The sequence below is a fragment of the Salvia splendens genome, chromosome 15 (genome assembly GCF_004379255.2).
Source record: "Salvia splendens isolate huo1 chromosome 15, SspV2, whole genome shotgun sequence".
NCBI lineage: Eukaryota > Viridiplantae > Streptophyta > Magnoliopsida > Lamiales > Lamiaceae > Salvia > Salvia splendens.
Window position 1 is genome coordinate 26,751,992 of NC_056046.1, and position 17,524 is coordinate 26,769,515.

Sequence of the window (17,524 nt, forward strand, 5' to 3'; positions counted from 1 at the left end):
GCGCCTATCTCCTTGCAATGGAACAGCCTATCTCAAGGGCTTATTCCACATTTTATTTCATTTCCACATCATCAATATTTTGTATTTTTTTTTTAAATTTTTTTGCGCTTCTATATTTAATTTGTTATCAACTTAATTAAATTAAAATGAAAAAGTAACACATGAAAAAATTTTAATTGATCCCAAATATTGGACAACTTATTAATTAATTAGATGAAAATCTAAATTAGGCCATCTCCAATCTATGGTCCATTTATTTAATAAAATTATTGGCCCACTAATAATCCCAATAGAATTAATACGATTAGTTTAAATACAAATTAGGGTTACATTTTCTCTTCTACCTTAACTAGCCGCCTCTTCTTCTTCCTCCATCGTATTTATCTCTCTCTCTCAGCAAAATGAAAAAAAAAGTTGATCATAGGGTCGATCATTGGCTCTGTCACTACAATGGAGGCCCGATCGACGACCCTATAGGATCGGCCAAGGCAAATACAACAACTCAAATGGGGGAGGTGGAATGGGGCAATGATCGACCCCTCTTCCACAACGAGGGGCCGATGGGGGAGCAGATCATAAGCTCGATTGATTGCCCCCCTCTCCCCTCCCCTCCCCCAATTGCTAATGCTTTAATATATTGAATTTCTAAGATCGGCTACGCGTTGCTAATGCTCTGGTATATAGAATTACATTCTAGGTTTAGAAACGAATTCCAATACAAGATGATTTTTGGAGTTTGGAGTAAGTTCACCGTATCTCTTTTCCTTTTATCTTTGTCGGTTACGACCGTTGCATTAAGAATTGAAAGACCAAGTAAAGTAAATATTTATAGCTAAGTTTTTCTTAAAAACAAACGTATTCGATCTTTTATCCCACGCCAACTATACTCTTCCTAAGCATTTTTTTATATCGAAGTAGGTATTTCAACGTCATGGCATGTGTCATTGCTTTATGCTTACACAACACAACTCATTTCACGTTTTATGTAGTTGTAAGTTATGAGTTAGGGCATTTGTTTGTAAGCAATTGTTAAATGTTAACCACATCTTCTTCTTAAAATCGTGTATTTAACACATGCTAAATGTTAACCACATTTTTTTTTCTTAAAAACGAGTATTTGACACATTTAGATTGGTGTTGCTCAAAATTGATACAAGTACATCTTTGAATGACCCATAATGATTTCAATTCTCTCTTTATATTAATACATTTCAATTCTCTCTTTATATTAATGTGTGATATTGATTATTCTTATTTGTTAACAAAATTAATAATCATATGTGAAATACATTAGTAAAGAATTATAGATAAAATATATTTAAAAAAATTATGCCCAAAAATTGCTAAAATGTAATATTAGGGGGGAAAGTGCATATATGCACTTTCTCAGCCATCTCTTAAAATTATGAACTATTAAAGGGATACGAGTTTTAATACATAATTAGTAAAGTAAGAGAAACAGAAAAAAAAAGTGATTGAAATATTGTTAATGTAGATTGAGTTTCACCCTATTAAAGAGAAAAAATTTTAAAATTAAAAATTCATAAATTTAAATAATATATTAAAACGAAAATAGTTTACTATATTTTTATGGTATTAACTCAGACTTAGTATTTCATATGTTGAATTTTGGAGGTGGATGGAAGTAATAGTTGGAGAAATCAGGAAAGTATACGTATACCCAACATGAACTTTAATTGTGAAATTATTCACATTATTTTTATTCTTGTTAAATTATCTTGCAACATTTCGTTATGGTTACAACTATTGTAATTAAACAATATTTTAATATCTATCTAACCACATACACAAACATGACCATATTAATAATTAAAAATAAATATTTAAGCGAAAGAAAACACACAAGTCCTTTAATTGTAATGATATTAGGACTTTATGTTGGAAAAGGGTTTGACGAACCACATGTTGCAATGATTTCACGCCAACTTACATAAATTAAAAAATAAGCTAATTAAATTCGTAATTATACTCTTGGCTCAAGTAAGCATAATAACCAGGGATGAAAAAAAATATAAAAAGAGTAAGCAATAATAACTAAGCAGTATAACATGTAATTTTATTTTATATTTGAAAACCTAAAAGTTAAAGATTTGTATTTATCCTTGTTTCGTAGTAGTATATAAAATAAGGGTATATACACAGCCACATAATAGACGACTTCAAAAGGATATTTAGTAGTAGTAGTAAATTATAAATTGACAATTGTATCACTTCTACAGATTATCAATTTTTTCATCGTCTTCTTTTTTAATTTATATAAATTATATATCAATATTTTTAAAATAAATATTTCTAAAATCTGTATAATAAAATTAAAATATCAATATCATCGTATATAATTTATTTATTTTTTCCTGAGAAAAATAATAAGTCAATTTTTGAGTAAAATTTTATGATAAAAATGACACAATTAATAGGTCAATTACTATATATTGAGATATAATTAATAAGAAGTGTAAAATAACCAAAAAGTTGGATCGATTCTGTCAATAATATCCTTATTTTAAGAATGGTAATGCTTCACCTAAGAGCATCCACAATAGTCGGGATGTCCGACCGGCTAGAGGGTCGTCCGTTCGGGACTTCCATTATTGCGACGGACGAGTGGCGAGCGGACGAAAATGACGGACAAGAGGTCGTCCGCTATTGTGGTGCGATGACGGACGTCCCATTTTTCAATTTTTTCCCAAAACTCTATATATACGGCTCAATGCACTTCATTTCATTTGCTGCACCACTTATATTAACGAGTTTCACTTCTTTCTCTCAACGTTCCTCATTTCATCGGTAGATAATGGCTAGTAATAGTGGTAGTGGTGCGGGTGGCAGTGATGTGGGTGGTAGTGGTGGGATGCTGATGACATAAGGCGGCAAATTAATGAAGAATTGCGGACTTATACGTCCGCCAAGATAAATCGCTTGATACAAGAGCACTTGCAGTAGCAACAACAGCCGACGGTACCTCACCCCATCCATCGTCGAGCTGTAGTACCTCGGGACCACATCGTTGCACTCCAACGGTTGCTTGAGGACTACTTAGCTGAGCAGCCGCGGTTTGGGGTTAACTTTATCCGGCGACGTTTTAGGATGCACCGGCCATTATTTATGCGTATTGTGACCGCTTTAGAGCGTCGATACATGTATTTCAGGTTCAGGGATGATGCGAGTGGTAGACCCAGCCACACGCCTATACAGAAGTGCACTGCCGCAATCAGGCAATTGGCCTACGGAGGCGCGGCCGACATGTTCGACGAGTAGCTACCTCCACATCGGCAAGACGACTACCCACGAATGTCTCAAGTATTTTTGCCAGGGTGTCATTGAGATATTCAGGGAGAGGTATCTTCGGATGCCTACCCCCGAAGACTGCCAGACTCTGATGGATATGCACGGGAATGTGCACGAGTTTCCGGGGATGTTGGGCAGCATAAACTGTATGCATTGGGAATGGAAGAACTGTTCCACATCCTGGAAAGGGCAGTACACGACCGGCTTCAAAGGCAAGAACCCACGATGATCCTCAAAGCCGTAGCTGATTACCGGCTATGGATTTGGCATGCGTATGTTGGGGTAGCCGGGTCGAACAACGACATTAATGTTCTCCAGTCGTCGCCCCTTTTCAACGAGCAGTTCATGGGCGTTGGTCCGAAAATCAGTTTCATCGCCAACAGCAACCCGCACGATATGAGCTACTATTTGGCGGATGGGATATACCCTAGGTGGCCTGTCTTTGTGAAGACGATCAGATGCCCATTAGATCCAAAGAAGATTTACTTTGTGCAACGTCAGGAGGCGGCGCGCAAGGATGTGGAGCGGGCATTTGGTGTGCTACAGGCTCGATGGGCGGCAGTGAAGGGTCCAACACGGCTGTGGTATACTGACTTCATTGCTGATGTCATGTACGCATGTATTATCATCATGTACAACATGATTGTCGAAGATGAAGGTCCAGAATTGACTGATTGGGCCAATGAAGATGTTGATGATGCCGATCCAAGCCATGACATGGCCACCGCCAATGTATGAATGGGGATACTGTTAGGTTTAATATACTGAAAAGCATGTTTCAAGCGAGTTTAAGCATGTTTCGAGCGAGTTCGCGCGAATAGAATCTTGCTTGTATACGGAAAAACTCTACAATCCACTATTAACCCGATTCAGTAGTATTTAAGTAGTTTGCACGAATAGAATCAGTATATTATTACATTGTGTTTGCTTGTGCGTTTATAAGATGTTTTATAAACATTTAAATGCATAAGAAGTAAACAAAGCCTAAGTCTTTTACTTAGTAGACTGGTTGTGGACCGCGTCCAATTTAAGGTAACTACAGTCGGTTCTATGCAATGCTTTGCAAAAGAAAAAGAAGAATTTCACAACCTAGATAGGCTTTGGCTACCTATCGCGAAAGGTTGCAATGTCAGTCTGATTACTTCTAAGCCTTATTGAAATAAGATGACGTTGGCGTGGTATATCACTGAATGGATCTAACAGCAAGACGTGTCTTTATGCTATCTACTGAAAGACTAGGTCTTGATAAATATCTATTTCTTAATCAATGTACGTTAGCATTGAGCATACGATATTGAGTATCTACTACTTTGACTTACCAAAGGTGCGGGTTTTTCGTCACCCAACGATCCTGGTATATTGGGTAGTGGTGATCATTATCTAACGGTGCTAGGATTGCTATTATGTTGAATCGTGCGCGAGGTGAGTCTCGTTTGATAATGTCCTCAAGAGGAGCTTGAACAAGGTTTTATTATTCGGAAACTGACCAGTTGGAATTTAATTATTCCATGAATAATAAATAAGTGTTTCTTGCTAAGCCCACTCTTGGAATTAATAAGATGTTAATTAATTAAGTCCATAGCAGACTTTAATTAATTAATGGACATTTATATCATAAGCACGAGAAATAAATAATAAACAAAATGGAAACCCGAATTACTTGTAATTTCGGATTTGGATGGGGAGTTCAATATTACTTTTGTAGTGGCTTCTCGTAATATTCCAATATAAGCTTGTATTAAATTGTGGGTTCAATTTAATTAGTAAAAACTAATTGGGGGAGCACATATCCGAAACCTTCCATAGATCCCTAACTGAGCGCAATATGTAACTATTATAAATAGAAGAATAAAGGAGACAGAAAAATAAATAAATTATTATTGTGGAAAATTTCGTCCACTCTCATATTTGAGAAAGGAACGATTTTTCCTAATTGAATTTCTCCTCCGTGAGTTCTTCAGCTCCTCCTCCGTGAGAAAGTTCTGTCTTCTTTATTCGAGTCCTAGTATTTCAATAAGATCGGCCCACACTGATTTCGGAATACAGTTTGAGAACCAGTCAGAAGATCTGTGGTTTAGTATTGAAGATCTTCGTGGAGAAGGTGTTGGGGTTTGGAGCCCCTTGCACAGCGGAAGTCATGCATACACAAATAAATCAGATCTACAGATCTATTTGACCGATTATGGGATCAATAAATCACATGTTAAACAATCAATTGCATACAAGAACGCACATTAATTCATGCTTAAGGAATTTAAACCCTAATTCATGAATTCCTACGGTTTAGAATTACCGATCTGATTCTCCAAAGAATCGACGATTGCTTGCGCCTTCTCCACATGTAGATGTCCTTACTCAACCAAGAATCTTCTAATCTGTATCCCAAACTCAGATAATGACCTTTGGGTGGGCAAAGCTTGTCAGAATCGAAAAGGGCTTGACTAGAAAGAAGGCAGAACGTCAGATCTGTGAAGAACTGATTTTTCCGTCCTCTCCCAAGGAGGGCACGAAAATTCTAGGTTTATTATTCCTAAATCTCCTTTTTAATCTCCTTTTATATTGAGTTATAATGGGCCAGATTAGGGATCCATGGAGGTTGGACTTGGGTCAAACCTGTTGGACTTTTACTAATTAAATTGAGCCTCAATTTAATACAAGTCCAACAGAATATTATTATCAGCCACTATAGTAAAATAATATTGACTGCCCGTCCAATCCCAAATTACGAGTAATTCGGGCTTTACCTCTTTAATTTATTATTTCCCGTGTTTAAGATATAAATATCCATTAATTAATTTAAGTATGCTATTTGACTTTAATTAATTAATATCTTTTTCCAAGAGTTGTCTAGTTCAAAATCTTTATTTATTATTCTGGAATAAATTCCAACCGGCCGGGTTTCTGAATAATAAAACATTTTTCGAACACCTCTTGAGGATATTATCAAACTGGACTTACCCAGCACACGATTTATTGCAATAACAATACTAGCACCTCTAGACATAGATCACCACTGCCCAAGATATCAGGATTCTTGGATTGCGAAAAATCCACACCATTTGATAAATCAAAGAAGTGCATAATCAATATCGTATGCTCAATGTTATGTCAACAATGATTAAGAAATAACAATCACCGAGACCTCTTCTTTCAGTAAATAGCAAGAAAGACTTATCTCAACTGTTAGATCCTTCAGTGCTATACCACACCAGTGTCGTTTATTTCCTAAGGTAAGGAAACATGCGGACTGACACTGCAACCTTTCACGATAGGTAGCCAAAGCCTATCTAGGTTGTGAAATTCTATTTCTCTTCTACAAAGGACCGACTGCGTCACCTTCTGTGAACGTCGTTCACGACCAGTCTACTATATTGAAGAATTAGACTTGTTTGCTTCTTATACATTTAAATGTTTAAGAAACATCTTATAAATGCATAAACAAACACCAATGCGATAAAATTACTTCTTCTCGCCTTGGGTTAAAAGTGGATTGTAGAGTTTATTGTATACAAGCAATTCTATCTGTGCAACATGCTCGAAATATGCTTTTCAGTATACCAATCCTAACAATCTCCCACTTATACTCAAAATCATGCTTTCGAGTATACCCACCACTGCCAAAACTAAAACTCTCCCACTTATACTCTAAGCTGGCCTCGGACAATGATACATCGAACTACCAAACTTTTCACCTCATGTGTAAAACATGTTGCCATAAAGGCATTTTGTGAAAACTTCTGCCAGGTTGTTCTCTGATGATATCTTGGTAACCATAATGTCTCGCTGCGCACTTTATCCTTAATTAATTTCATACTTCTTCTCTATGTGATTGCTTAGCTTTATCAGATAGTGTTTCCCTTGAGTTAGACACATGGCTAGAGTAACCATAATAAAATATAATACTCATAGGCATACTCGGAATCACGGTCAAAGCTATTAGAAAGTTACTGAGATGAACAACTACCTTAGTAGTTTCCGATGAAACTACACTTGTAATTTTCATGATAGAGTCTATGATGAAATCACACTCTTTCATGACTCAGTTTTCAATTCCTAACGTTAACACATAGTCAGAGGATGACTCGATCACCGATCAATTATAAAATTGAGTCGGTGTAACCTAAAGGACATAACATGGATGTCTGGTAAACTAGAGCATATCGTTTAGTATTTTTCAAGTACTATAGTATATTCTTTACCAAATCCAATGTCCTTGGCCATGGTTAAAATGATATCATGCTTCTATGCCAACGGCAAAGCTAATATCTAACTTAATACACATCATAGCATATATGAGACTTCCAATTATCGAACTTGTCTCATTTCTCTTGATCTTATTTAGTGTCGTAAAATACTTCTCTGGACAAGATAATTCCATCTAGAGAAGTTAAAACTCTTCTTGGAATTTTCAATGCTAAAGTGTCTAAGTATTGTGTAGATGTACGATTCTTTAAGAAACATAACATTCTTTTTCTAGCATGCAATTCTATCATAACATGTGAATAGATTAATCCCATAATCTGTCAAATAGATCCTAAATCTGATTTATTTATTTTGTACAAGTCTTCCGCTGTGCAAGGGGCTCCAAAACCCCAACAGATACCTCATGGGGAAGTCGATCGGGTCCGTGCATTTGCCGATCTTCGACAAAAAGAAGCTCATATTCAACTCCAGAAAGATATAATTGAAGAGTTATGGGCGCGGAGGAATACACGTTGAACTATGTATTTTTTTTGGTGAACTATGTATTTTTTGTTGGAACATATATACTAAAAATCATTTTTTGAGTTTATTATATAATTGATAAATTGCTTGTATATTGTAAACTCTCCTTATTTAATGAGAATAATAAATGTTTTCTTCATGCTGTGTATTTTACTTTAATATACATCTCGTACTAGACAAACTCTTGGAAATAAAATATTAATTAATTTAAAGTCCATAGCAGACTACAAATTAATTAATGGATATAGAAAGTCTTAGACACGGGAAATAGTATATTAAAGAGGTTAACCCGAATTGCTTGTAATCACGGATCAGATAGAAGATCCAATAGGGGAGGCCCAATCCAAGCCCCATAGATCCCTAACCTAGCCCATCATAAACTCTATAAATAGGGTAAAGGAGGTGTGACAAATACACACAACATAAGATGTGAAACCCTAGCCTCCACACTTGGAATTTTCGGCCCTCTCTCTCTAATAGAGGAATTCGAAATTCTTGTTTGTGTGTTCTTGGCATTCTTGTCTTCTCCTTCAGGATCCTTATTATTTATAAGAGATTCCTCCCACTAGGAATTTAGATCTAGCGTTGGGTCATAGGTTAGAAGATCTTTGGTCTTGCAATCACAATCAAGCTTCAAGATCTACATGTGGAGAAGTAGCAAGCCACTTCGATTCTTTGGAGAATCATAATTGTATGTATTCAACATCATAATTTAATTCTAAATTATGTGATTAATTGCGCAATAGCATGTCTCTATATGTTGTAGCATGAAATTGAATCGATCCACATAATCTCCTAAATAGATTCTTTTGTGGATTTATTTAATTTGCAATTTTCGCTGCGCCAATTCCCAACAATTGGTATCAGAGCCAGGCTTTTAGGCTCTGATTATGTTGATTTAATCTTGTTTTTTCAAAATTACATGGATCCATGAAGAATATTTTAGATCTATAAGTGAATATTCTAGATCGGCTAAAGAACATTCTAGATCTATGAATTTTATTCCAGGTCGGTGAACAATGTCTTGATCTACAAAAGAATATTCCAAGATCTATAGAGTATATTCTAGATCTATATTATATAGTTGCAAAATAGAATATTCTAGATCTATAAGAATATTCTTGTTTAAGAATATTGTATATCTATGATAGTTTATTCTAGATCTATGTTGTTGTATTCTAAATATGAGTTTTACTTACGTAGATCTACTTGTTTGAAAAATGTGATGGATGATTGTTTTCATGCTTGTTACATTGCGTGATTGTTAAATCTTGTTGTTCTTCGTTTTATTGTAAACCCACGGGGGTTGACCGTGGTAGATTAGGATTTGCTTTTCCTTGTACTTTTCTTTTGTAAACAAATGTAATAGTTAGAATACAAAGAAATGTAAAACAATGGAGAAAACAAGACGAAGAACGAGACCGGCGAAGAAGACCTAGGCGGCGGCCGAAACCCTGGCGGGCTCGACCACACGCGGATTTGGTTGACGGCGGCTGGGCAGGGCAGCGGCACAGGCTGCCAGCGGCGGAAGGTCAGCGGCGTGGGCAGCCTTGGGAGCGGACGAAACCCTTTGGGGTTCGTCCGCACGTAGATCGAGCGGCGGTACGGCTGGCGGCAGCACGGCTGGGGTAGTGGTTGCCGGTGCTCGGCGGCGGGAGGGCAGTCCGGATGAAGACAGCGGCGACGTGGATCCCAAAACCGTGGCGGCGGCTAGTTGTTTTTATTTTAGGGCAAAACCCTAAAACCCTAATTAGGGTTTTAGATAGCCCGATTAATAGGTAAGGCCCAATGTGTGGTCTTGACCTAATTTTTATACCCTAGATATTTGATTTATTCAAATGGGGTATACATTTTATTTAATCCTTTTTATCTGGAGTACCATGGTTCATGGAAAGGATAAAATGTGATTTATTTTAATTATTTGGTTTTAGACTCTTAGTGGTTTAAAATCAAATGATTCATTTGATTATGTGTGATGTGACAAAGTGTGCACAAATATTTGCCTATGTGATTTACATCTTATGTGAGTTAAATAATTATTTGCTTGCATGATAATCAAATGGAAAAAACATTTTATTTAAAAATGACTAAGCGATAATTACGAACAGTCATGTTGCATATGGTCTCCATAAATGGTATTCAAATGTGAAGTAAATTAGATAACATTTCAACCTTTCTTTAGAGGAGTCATGTTATTAGTGGTATTTACAGTTTTCACAATATTTGAATAACTAAAATGGTTCTTTTAAATGAAAGGCATATTTCTGAAGTAATATTGTGTCCAGTAGAAGCAATATTATCAAGATGTGAGCATTGTTTAAAAGATGTTAACCATGGTCTTGGAATCTAATTGAGTGGCGTGCGACCTTTCTTTAGAAGAGTATTTAAAGCAAGATAAGATTCTTGAGGACTAGAATTATGGTACTAGCTTAGGCAATATTAGGCAGCCATGCCATTCTTATGGTCTCTGGACTATCTGTCGGTATTGTGACCAAGAATTTTTTTTTAAATATAAATAATCCATGACATCTTTTGGTACTAATTTATTTAGCGTTTTAATAGCATGTGTGATTCTCGAATGTTTTATGGTTTTTACATTCTTTTATCATGTATGGTTGTGTGATTGATACCTTTTATTTTTCTCAGTCAATATCAATTATGTCGCTCAATCCATTATTTGTGATCTTGAAAGAAAACAAACTCGAGAGGCCAAATTATGTAGACTGGAAATGTAATTTGGATATTGTTCTCATTGCTGATGATTATAACTTTGTGCTTGAAACTGATTGCCCCGAAAAACCTGCTGTTGATGCTTCTGCGGAAGTGAAGGTCGTGTATAATCAGTGGATAAAAGGAAATGATATGGCGAAGTGCTATATTTTGGCTTCTATGTCAAATGCACTTCAACATCAGCATCATTCCTATAAATTCACTCATGAAATCATGGAGAACCTTTAATCCCTCTTTGGGACTCAGAGTTGATCTGCTAGATCTCTAGCGATCAGGAGCCTCATGATTAGACTATGAAGGAGGGCACACCAGTTAGGGACTATGTCCTTAAAATGATGCGCCACCTCAATCAAACTGAGGTCTTGGGAGGATCAATAGATCCAGATTCTCAAGTGGACACAATACTCCAAAGTCTTCCGGCAAGCTTTCAGCAGTTCAAAGTCAACTATGAAATGACTAAGCAAGACCTCAACTTGGCTGAGATTCTAACCGAGCTTCAAAACGATGAAGGCATTTATGCCCAAGCAAAGCTAGCTTTGTTGGTTGACCGCACCTCCAGTTCCAAGGTCACTAAACCTAGAAAGGATGGCAAGGCGGAGCAGGCTGCCAAGGGATTGAAGGCAAAGAAGGGAAGAAGATCAATAGATCCAGATTCTCAAGTGGACACAATACTCCAAAGTCTTCCGGCAAGCTTTCAGCAGTTCAAAGTCAACTATGAAATGACTAAGCAAGACCTCAACTTGGCTGAGATTCTAACCGAGCTTCAAAACGATGAAGGCATTTATGCCCAAGCAAAGCTAGCTTTGTTGGTTGACCGCACCTCCAGTTCCAAGGTCACTAAACCTAGAAAGGATGGCAAGGCGGAGCAGGCTGCCAAGGGATTGAAGGCAAAGAAGGGAAGAAGAAAGATAAAGTAAGGAAAACTGGCAAGTGTTTCAAGTGTGGTGAAAAGGGACATTGGAAGCCTGATTGCCCCAAAAAGGGAAAAGGTCCAAGTGGTTCAGGTATACACCAAGCTCATGTTCTTGAAACTCACTTAACAACTATTTCTACCCATCAATGGGTAGTAGATACGGGAGCCACTGATCATGTATGTTTCGATCCTGCTCTTTTGCAGGAATCAAGGAAACTAAGTGAAGGCGAGATCACTGTCCATCTGTGGGATGCTACTAGAGTGGGAGCGATTGCAATGGGAGCTGTTTATATTCGCTTTTCTAGTAGTAGAGTTTTGGTATTGAACAATGTTTTATTGATACCTTCATTTAGAAGGAACCTCGTTTCGGTTTCTAAACTTTTTGACAAATATTATGTTTCTTTTCATGATGCTTGCATTATAAAGAGAGATGATTATTTTATCTGTCAAGGTATCATGGAAAATAACTTGTATACTATACGCTCTACGCATCATCTTGTTGAGTCGAATAACATATCAGTTTCTCGCAAGAGAAAAACTTCTCCACACGATGTGAATGATATGTACTTATGGCATCTAAGGCTTGGGCATGCCAATCCGAGAAGGATCCAAAAGTTGGCGAGCCTTGGCTCAATTGAGGGACTAAATTTAGAACCTTTTCCATCTTGCGAATCCTGCTTGGAAGGCAAGATGGCCAAAAGATCTTTTAAGATAAAAGGAAATAGAGCCAAGAAAGTACTAGATCTCATTCACTCAGACGTGTGCGGTCCATTTCAAATTCAAGCTAGGGGTGGCTATGTATATTTCATCACCTTTATTGATGATTATTCGAGATTAGCCAAGTCTATTTGATGCAACGCAAATCAGAATCCTTTGAGAAATTCAAAGAGTTTTTGCAGGGGCGCGTCATAGTGAGACTATAAAAGCCTTACGATCCGATCGAGGAGGCGAATACATTAGTGATGAGTTCTTGGGCTACTTAGCGGAAGCTGGGATTGAATCCCAATTGACTGCCCCTGGCACATAAGAGTGGACTTAGCAAGAAACACTTATTTATTATTCATAGAGTAATCAAACTCCAACTAGCTAGGTTCATTTCCTGTTCTTAAGATAGAATAGTCCATTAATTAATTAATGTCTGCTATGAGCTTAATTACTTAACATATTATTAACTCCAAGAGTGGACTTAGCAAGAAACACTTATTTATTATTCATAGAGTAATCAAACTCCAACTAGCTAGGTTCCGAATAGTAAAACCTTGTTTCGAGCTCCTCTTGTGGACATTGTCAAACGAGACTCACCTCGCGCACGATTCAATATAATAGAAATCCTAGCACTGCTAGATATTAATCACCACTACCCAATATATCATGATTCTTGGGTTGCGAAAAACCCGCACCATTTGGTAAGTCAAAGTAGTGCATAATCAATATTGTATGCTCAATGCTAACGTACATTGATTAAGAAATTAATTATCAAGACCTCGTCTTTCAGTAGATAACATAAAGACTTGTCTCGCTGTCAGATCCAATTCAGTGCTATACCACACCAATGTCATCTTATTTCAGTAAGGCTTAGAAATATGTGGCCTGACATTGCAACATTTCACGATAGGTAGTCTAGGCCTATCTAGGTTATGAAATTCTTATTTTTCTTTGTTCAGAATTGGCCGTGTTACCTTAAAGTGGACGACGCCCACAACCGGTCCACTAAAACAAAGACTTAGACTTTGTTACGTTGCTCATACATTTAAATATGCAATTAACATTCATTAAATGTAAAACATAACTACATTATGAAAAAAATAATCTGTTGCGTCCATTGGAAAATAGAATATAGAGTTTTATAGTATTCAATCACTCGAAAGGTGATTTCTAGTATACAATACTCCCACTTATACTCAAAACAGCTTTCGTGTATACAAAATAAATATGCACTACGTCTAATTCTCCCACTTATACTGAAAGCGAGTTGAGGTCTTGAATGAGTCGAACTCCCATCCCTTCAACATGGTGGCGATCGAACGGTTTCACCGCTAATGCCTTTGTAAAAGGATCTGCCAGGTTGTTCTCTGACACAATCTTGACCACTTGTATGTCTCCTCTCTACACTATATCTCTAATGATATGATACTTCCTCTCTATGTATTTGCTCGCTTTGTGAGCCCGTGGTTCTTTCAAGTTTGCCACAACACCAGAATTGTCACAATAAATGGTGATGCTCTTGGGCAGATTCGTAACCACACCTAAGTTCATAAGGAAGTTCTTGAACCATACAACCTCCTTTGCAGCCTCCGAAGCGGCCACATACTCGGCTTCCATGGTAGAGTCCACGATGCATTTATGCTTCACACTCTTCCAAATAACGGCTCCACCTCACATATCCAGAAGTAGATTTTCTCGAGTCCTGATCAGCTTGAAAATCTGAGTCAGTATATCCCAAAGGACAGAGCTCGGCTGCATTGTAAACTAGAGCATAGTCCTTAGTCCGTTTAAGGTACTTGAGTATATGTTCTTTACGGCAGTCCAATGTCCTTGGCCCGGATTCGACTGATATCTTTCCACCATGCCAACAACAAAGCAAATATCAGGCCTTGTACAAAGCATAGCATACATGAGACTTCCAACTGCCGAAGCATATGGTATCCTTCTCATCTCTTCTACCTCAGATGGCGTTTTGGGGCACATCTCTTGAGATAGATGGATGCCATGTCTAAAGGTAAGAAACCTTTCTTGGCATCTTGCATGCTAAAGCGACTAAGTACAGTGTCGATGTAAGATTCTTGAGATAAGCACAATGTCCTCTTCTCACGATTCCGGAGAACCTTGATCCCGAGGATGTGTCCCGCGTCTCCCATATCCTTAATCTCGAACTGGTTCGACAACCAAGTGCGTACTGATGACAACATATTTTTATTGTTTCCAATTAGAAGAATGTCATCTACATATAAAACTAAGAACACAGCATTCCCCTTTTCAACCTTCTTGTAAACACAACTTTCATTTGGGCACTTTTCGAATCCAAACTTATGAACAGTCTGATCGAAACACTGGTTCTATGATCTAGATGCTTGCTTGAGGCCATAAATGGCCTTCTTAAGCTTCCAAACCATGTGTTCCTTTCATTTCACGGCATATCCTTCGGGTTGTTCCATGTAGATGGTCTCCTCCAGACTCCCGTTCAAGAACGCAGTCTTAATGTCCATCTGCCACACATCCCAATCCATGTAAGCTGCTATAGACAAAAGTATCCGGATCGATTTGAGCATGGCCACCGGGGAGGTCTCGTCGTAATCGACACCGTCTCTTTGGGTATACCCCTTGGCCACTAGTCTTGCCTTAAAGACTTTAAGTTATCCATCGGGTCTACGTTTACGCTTGTATATCCACTTACTCCCAATGGCAGTACAACCTTCGGGTAGGACAGACAAATCGTAGACGTCTTTGTCTATCATAGATTGTAGTTCCGAATCCATTGCTTTCACCAATTCGCAATGATCGACATCCGCCTGCGCCTCTGCAAAGTTCCAGAGATCTATTACATTGCTGTCCGAGGAGTGATCCATAGATTCCCCCAAACCAATGTATCTATCGGGCTCATGAGAGACCCTCTCACTGTGGAGCGGCACTACAATACTTGGAGTAGAAGTTGAAATTTCAGGAATTGTTTGTACACTAGGTACGGGTTCTTGGTTAACGGAACTTGTGACAGAAGTTAGCTCGTCAAGAGCCACTTCAACGTTAGGCTTATGAGTTATTACAAAGTCTTCCTCTAAGAATGTCGCGTGAGTACTCACTATGACTTTCTTATCTCGGAGACTACAGAATTCATAATCTTTCGATCCTCTAGGGTACCCTATAAACACACATACCTCCGTCCTTGATCCCAGCTTAGTTGGATCCTTTTCCAATACATGAGCCTGGCAACCCCAATCTTGAGATGTGCTAGATTGGGCTTGCGCCCAGTCCACAACTCATAAGGAGTAGTAGGAATGGATTTTGACGGTAATTTGTCTAAAATATGACTCGCAGAAAGCAAGGCATTTTCCCAAAACGAAATAGCTAGTCGTGCATAACTCATCATCAACCGGACCATGTTCAACAAGGTCCTATTCCTTCTTTCAGTCGCGCCATTCTGCTGGGTAGTGCCCGGCGCGGTCAGTTGGGATTCAATTCCCGCCACCGATAAGTAGTCCAAAAACTCGGCACTGAGGTACTCGCCTCCGCGATCAGATCGCAGGCTTTTGATACTCTTTCCATGATACGTCTCCACATATGCCTTAAACTCTTTGAACTTGTCAAAAGATTCATACTTGTGGCGCATCAAATAGACATATCCAATTTTTGAGAAGTCATCAATAAAGATGATGAAGTATCGAAAATTGCTTCTTGCCTCAATTGACATTGGTCCACACACATCGGTATGAACAAGCTCAAGTACTTCCTTGGCCTTATTGCCCTTAGCCTTAAAAGGCCTCTTGGTCATCTTGCCTTCCAAGCAGGATTCGCACGTACGAAACGGCTCCTTCTCTAGACCTTTGATAAGGTCTTGGTCCACAAGAGAATGGATCCTTCTTTCATTGGCATGACCAAGTCTAAAGTACCATAAGTATGTTTCGTTCATTGAACTTGAAGGTTTTTTTATTCTTTTCCTTGATATTTTCGATGTTGTATTGAGTTATGATTTGGGATTATTAAACTGTGTAGATGTTGTGTACATATTGTTTTCCATGATACTACGACAGATACAAGAACCATCTTTCTTAACAACGCAATTGTCATTAAAATAAATAGAATATCCATCAAAAATCAATTTAGATACTGAAATTAAATTTCTTCTAATAGAAGGTATCAACAAAACATTCTTCAAAATAAAAAAATCTATCACTACTAAAATGCAAATAAACGTCTCCCATTGCCACGGCCGCCACTTTAGTAGCGTCGCTCAGCTGGACCTCGATCTCACCATCATATAGCCGTCTTGTCACCTGCATTGAGTCAGGATCAAAACAAATATGATCAGTAGATCCAGTGTCATTAACCCAAGTATGAGTAGATGTCGAGGCCAAATATGACTCGACCACTAGAGCTTGGTGCATACCTGTAGCCTTGCCCTTTTTAGGACAGTTTGGCTTCCAATGCCCCTTCTCTCCCCACTTGAAACACTTCCCCGAAGGCTTCTTGTTAGCCTTCTTCTTCTTTCCCTTAGCATTCTTAGCCACAACAGGGTTCGGTGCCTTCTTCTTTCCTACGCCAGGCTTAGAGCCAGAGGAATGAGGTGCTAAACTCAACATGGCTACCTTAGCTTGAACCATAAGGTCCTCCGCCGACTGAAGTTCACTCAATAACTCTGCCAAGGTGTAATTCCTTTTGTTCATCTCGAAGTTCAGCTTGAACTGCTGGAAGCTAGGGGGAAGACTTTGAAGGATAATAGTCACTTGGGGCTCGAGATCGATCGTCCATCCCAAAACCTCAATTTTGTTGAGGTGGCTCATCATCTCGAGGACATGGTCCCGCACAGACGTTCCTTCCTTCATTGCCTTCGTCATGATACTCCGAAAGGCATGAGCCTTAGCCGCTCGGTTCTGAGTACCAAAAAGATTTGTGAGATTTGGCATAATCTCGGCGGTAGTCGCCATGGCAGAATGATGGTGCTTAAGCACTGAAGACATAGAAGACAACATATAGCACTTAGCCATCTCATTCACCTTATGCCACCGTCTATGCGCATCTCTAACTCCTGCCGCGGCATTCGCCGTCGGCACTGGAGGCTATAGAGTAGTGAGCACAAACTTGTACTCTTCAGTTGTGAGAACGATGTCCAAATTTTGTTTCCATTCTATATAA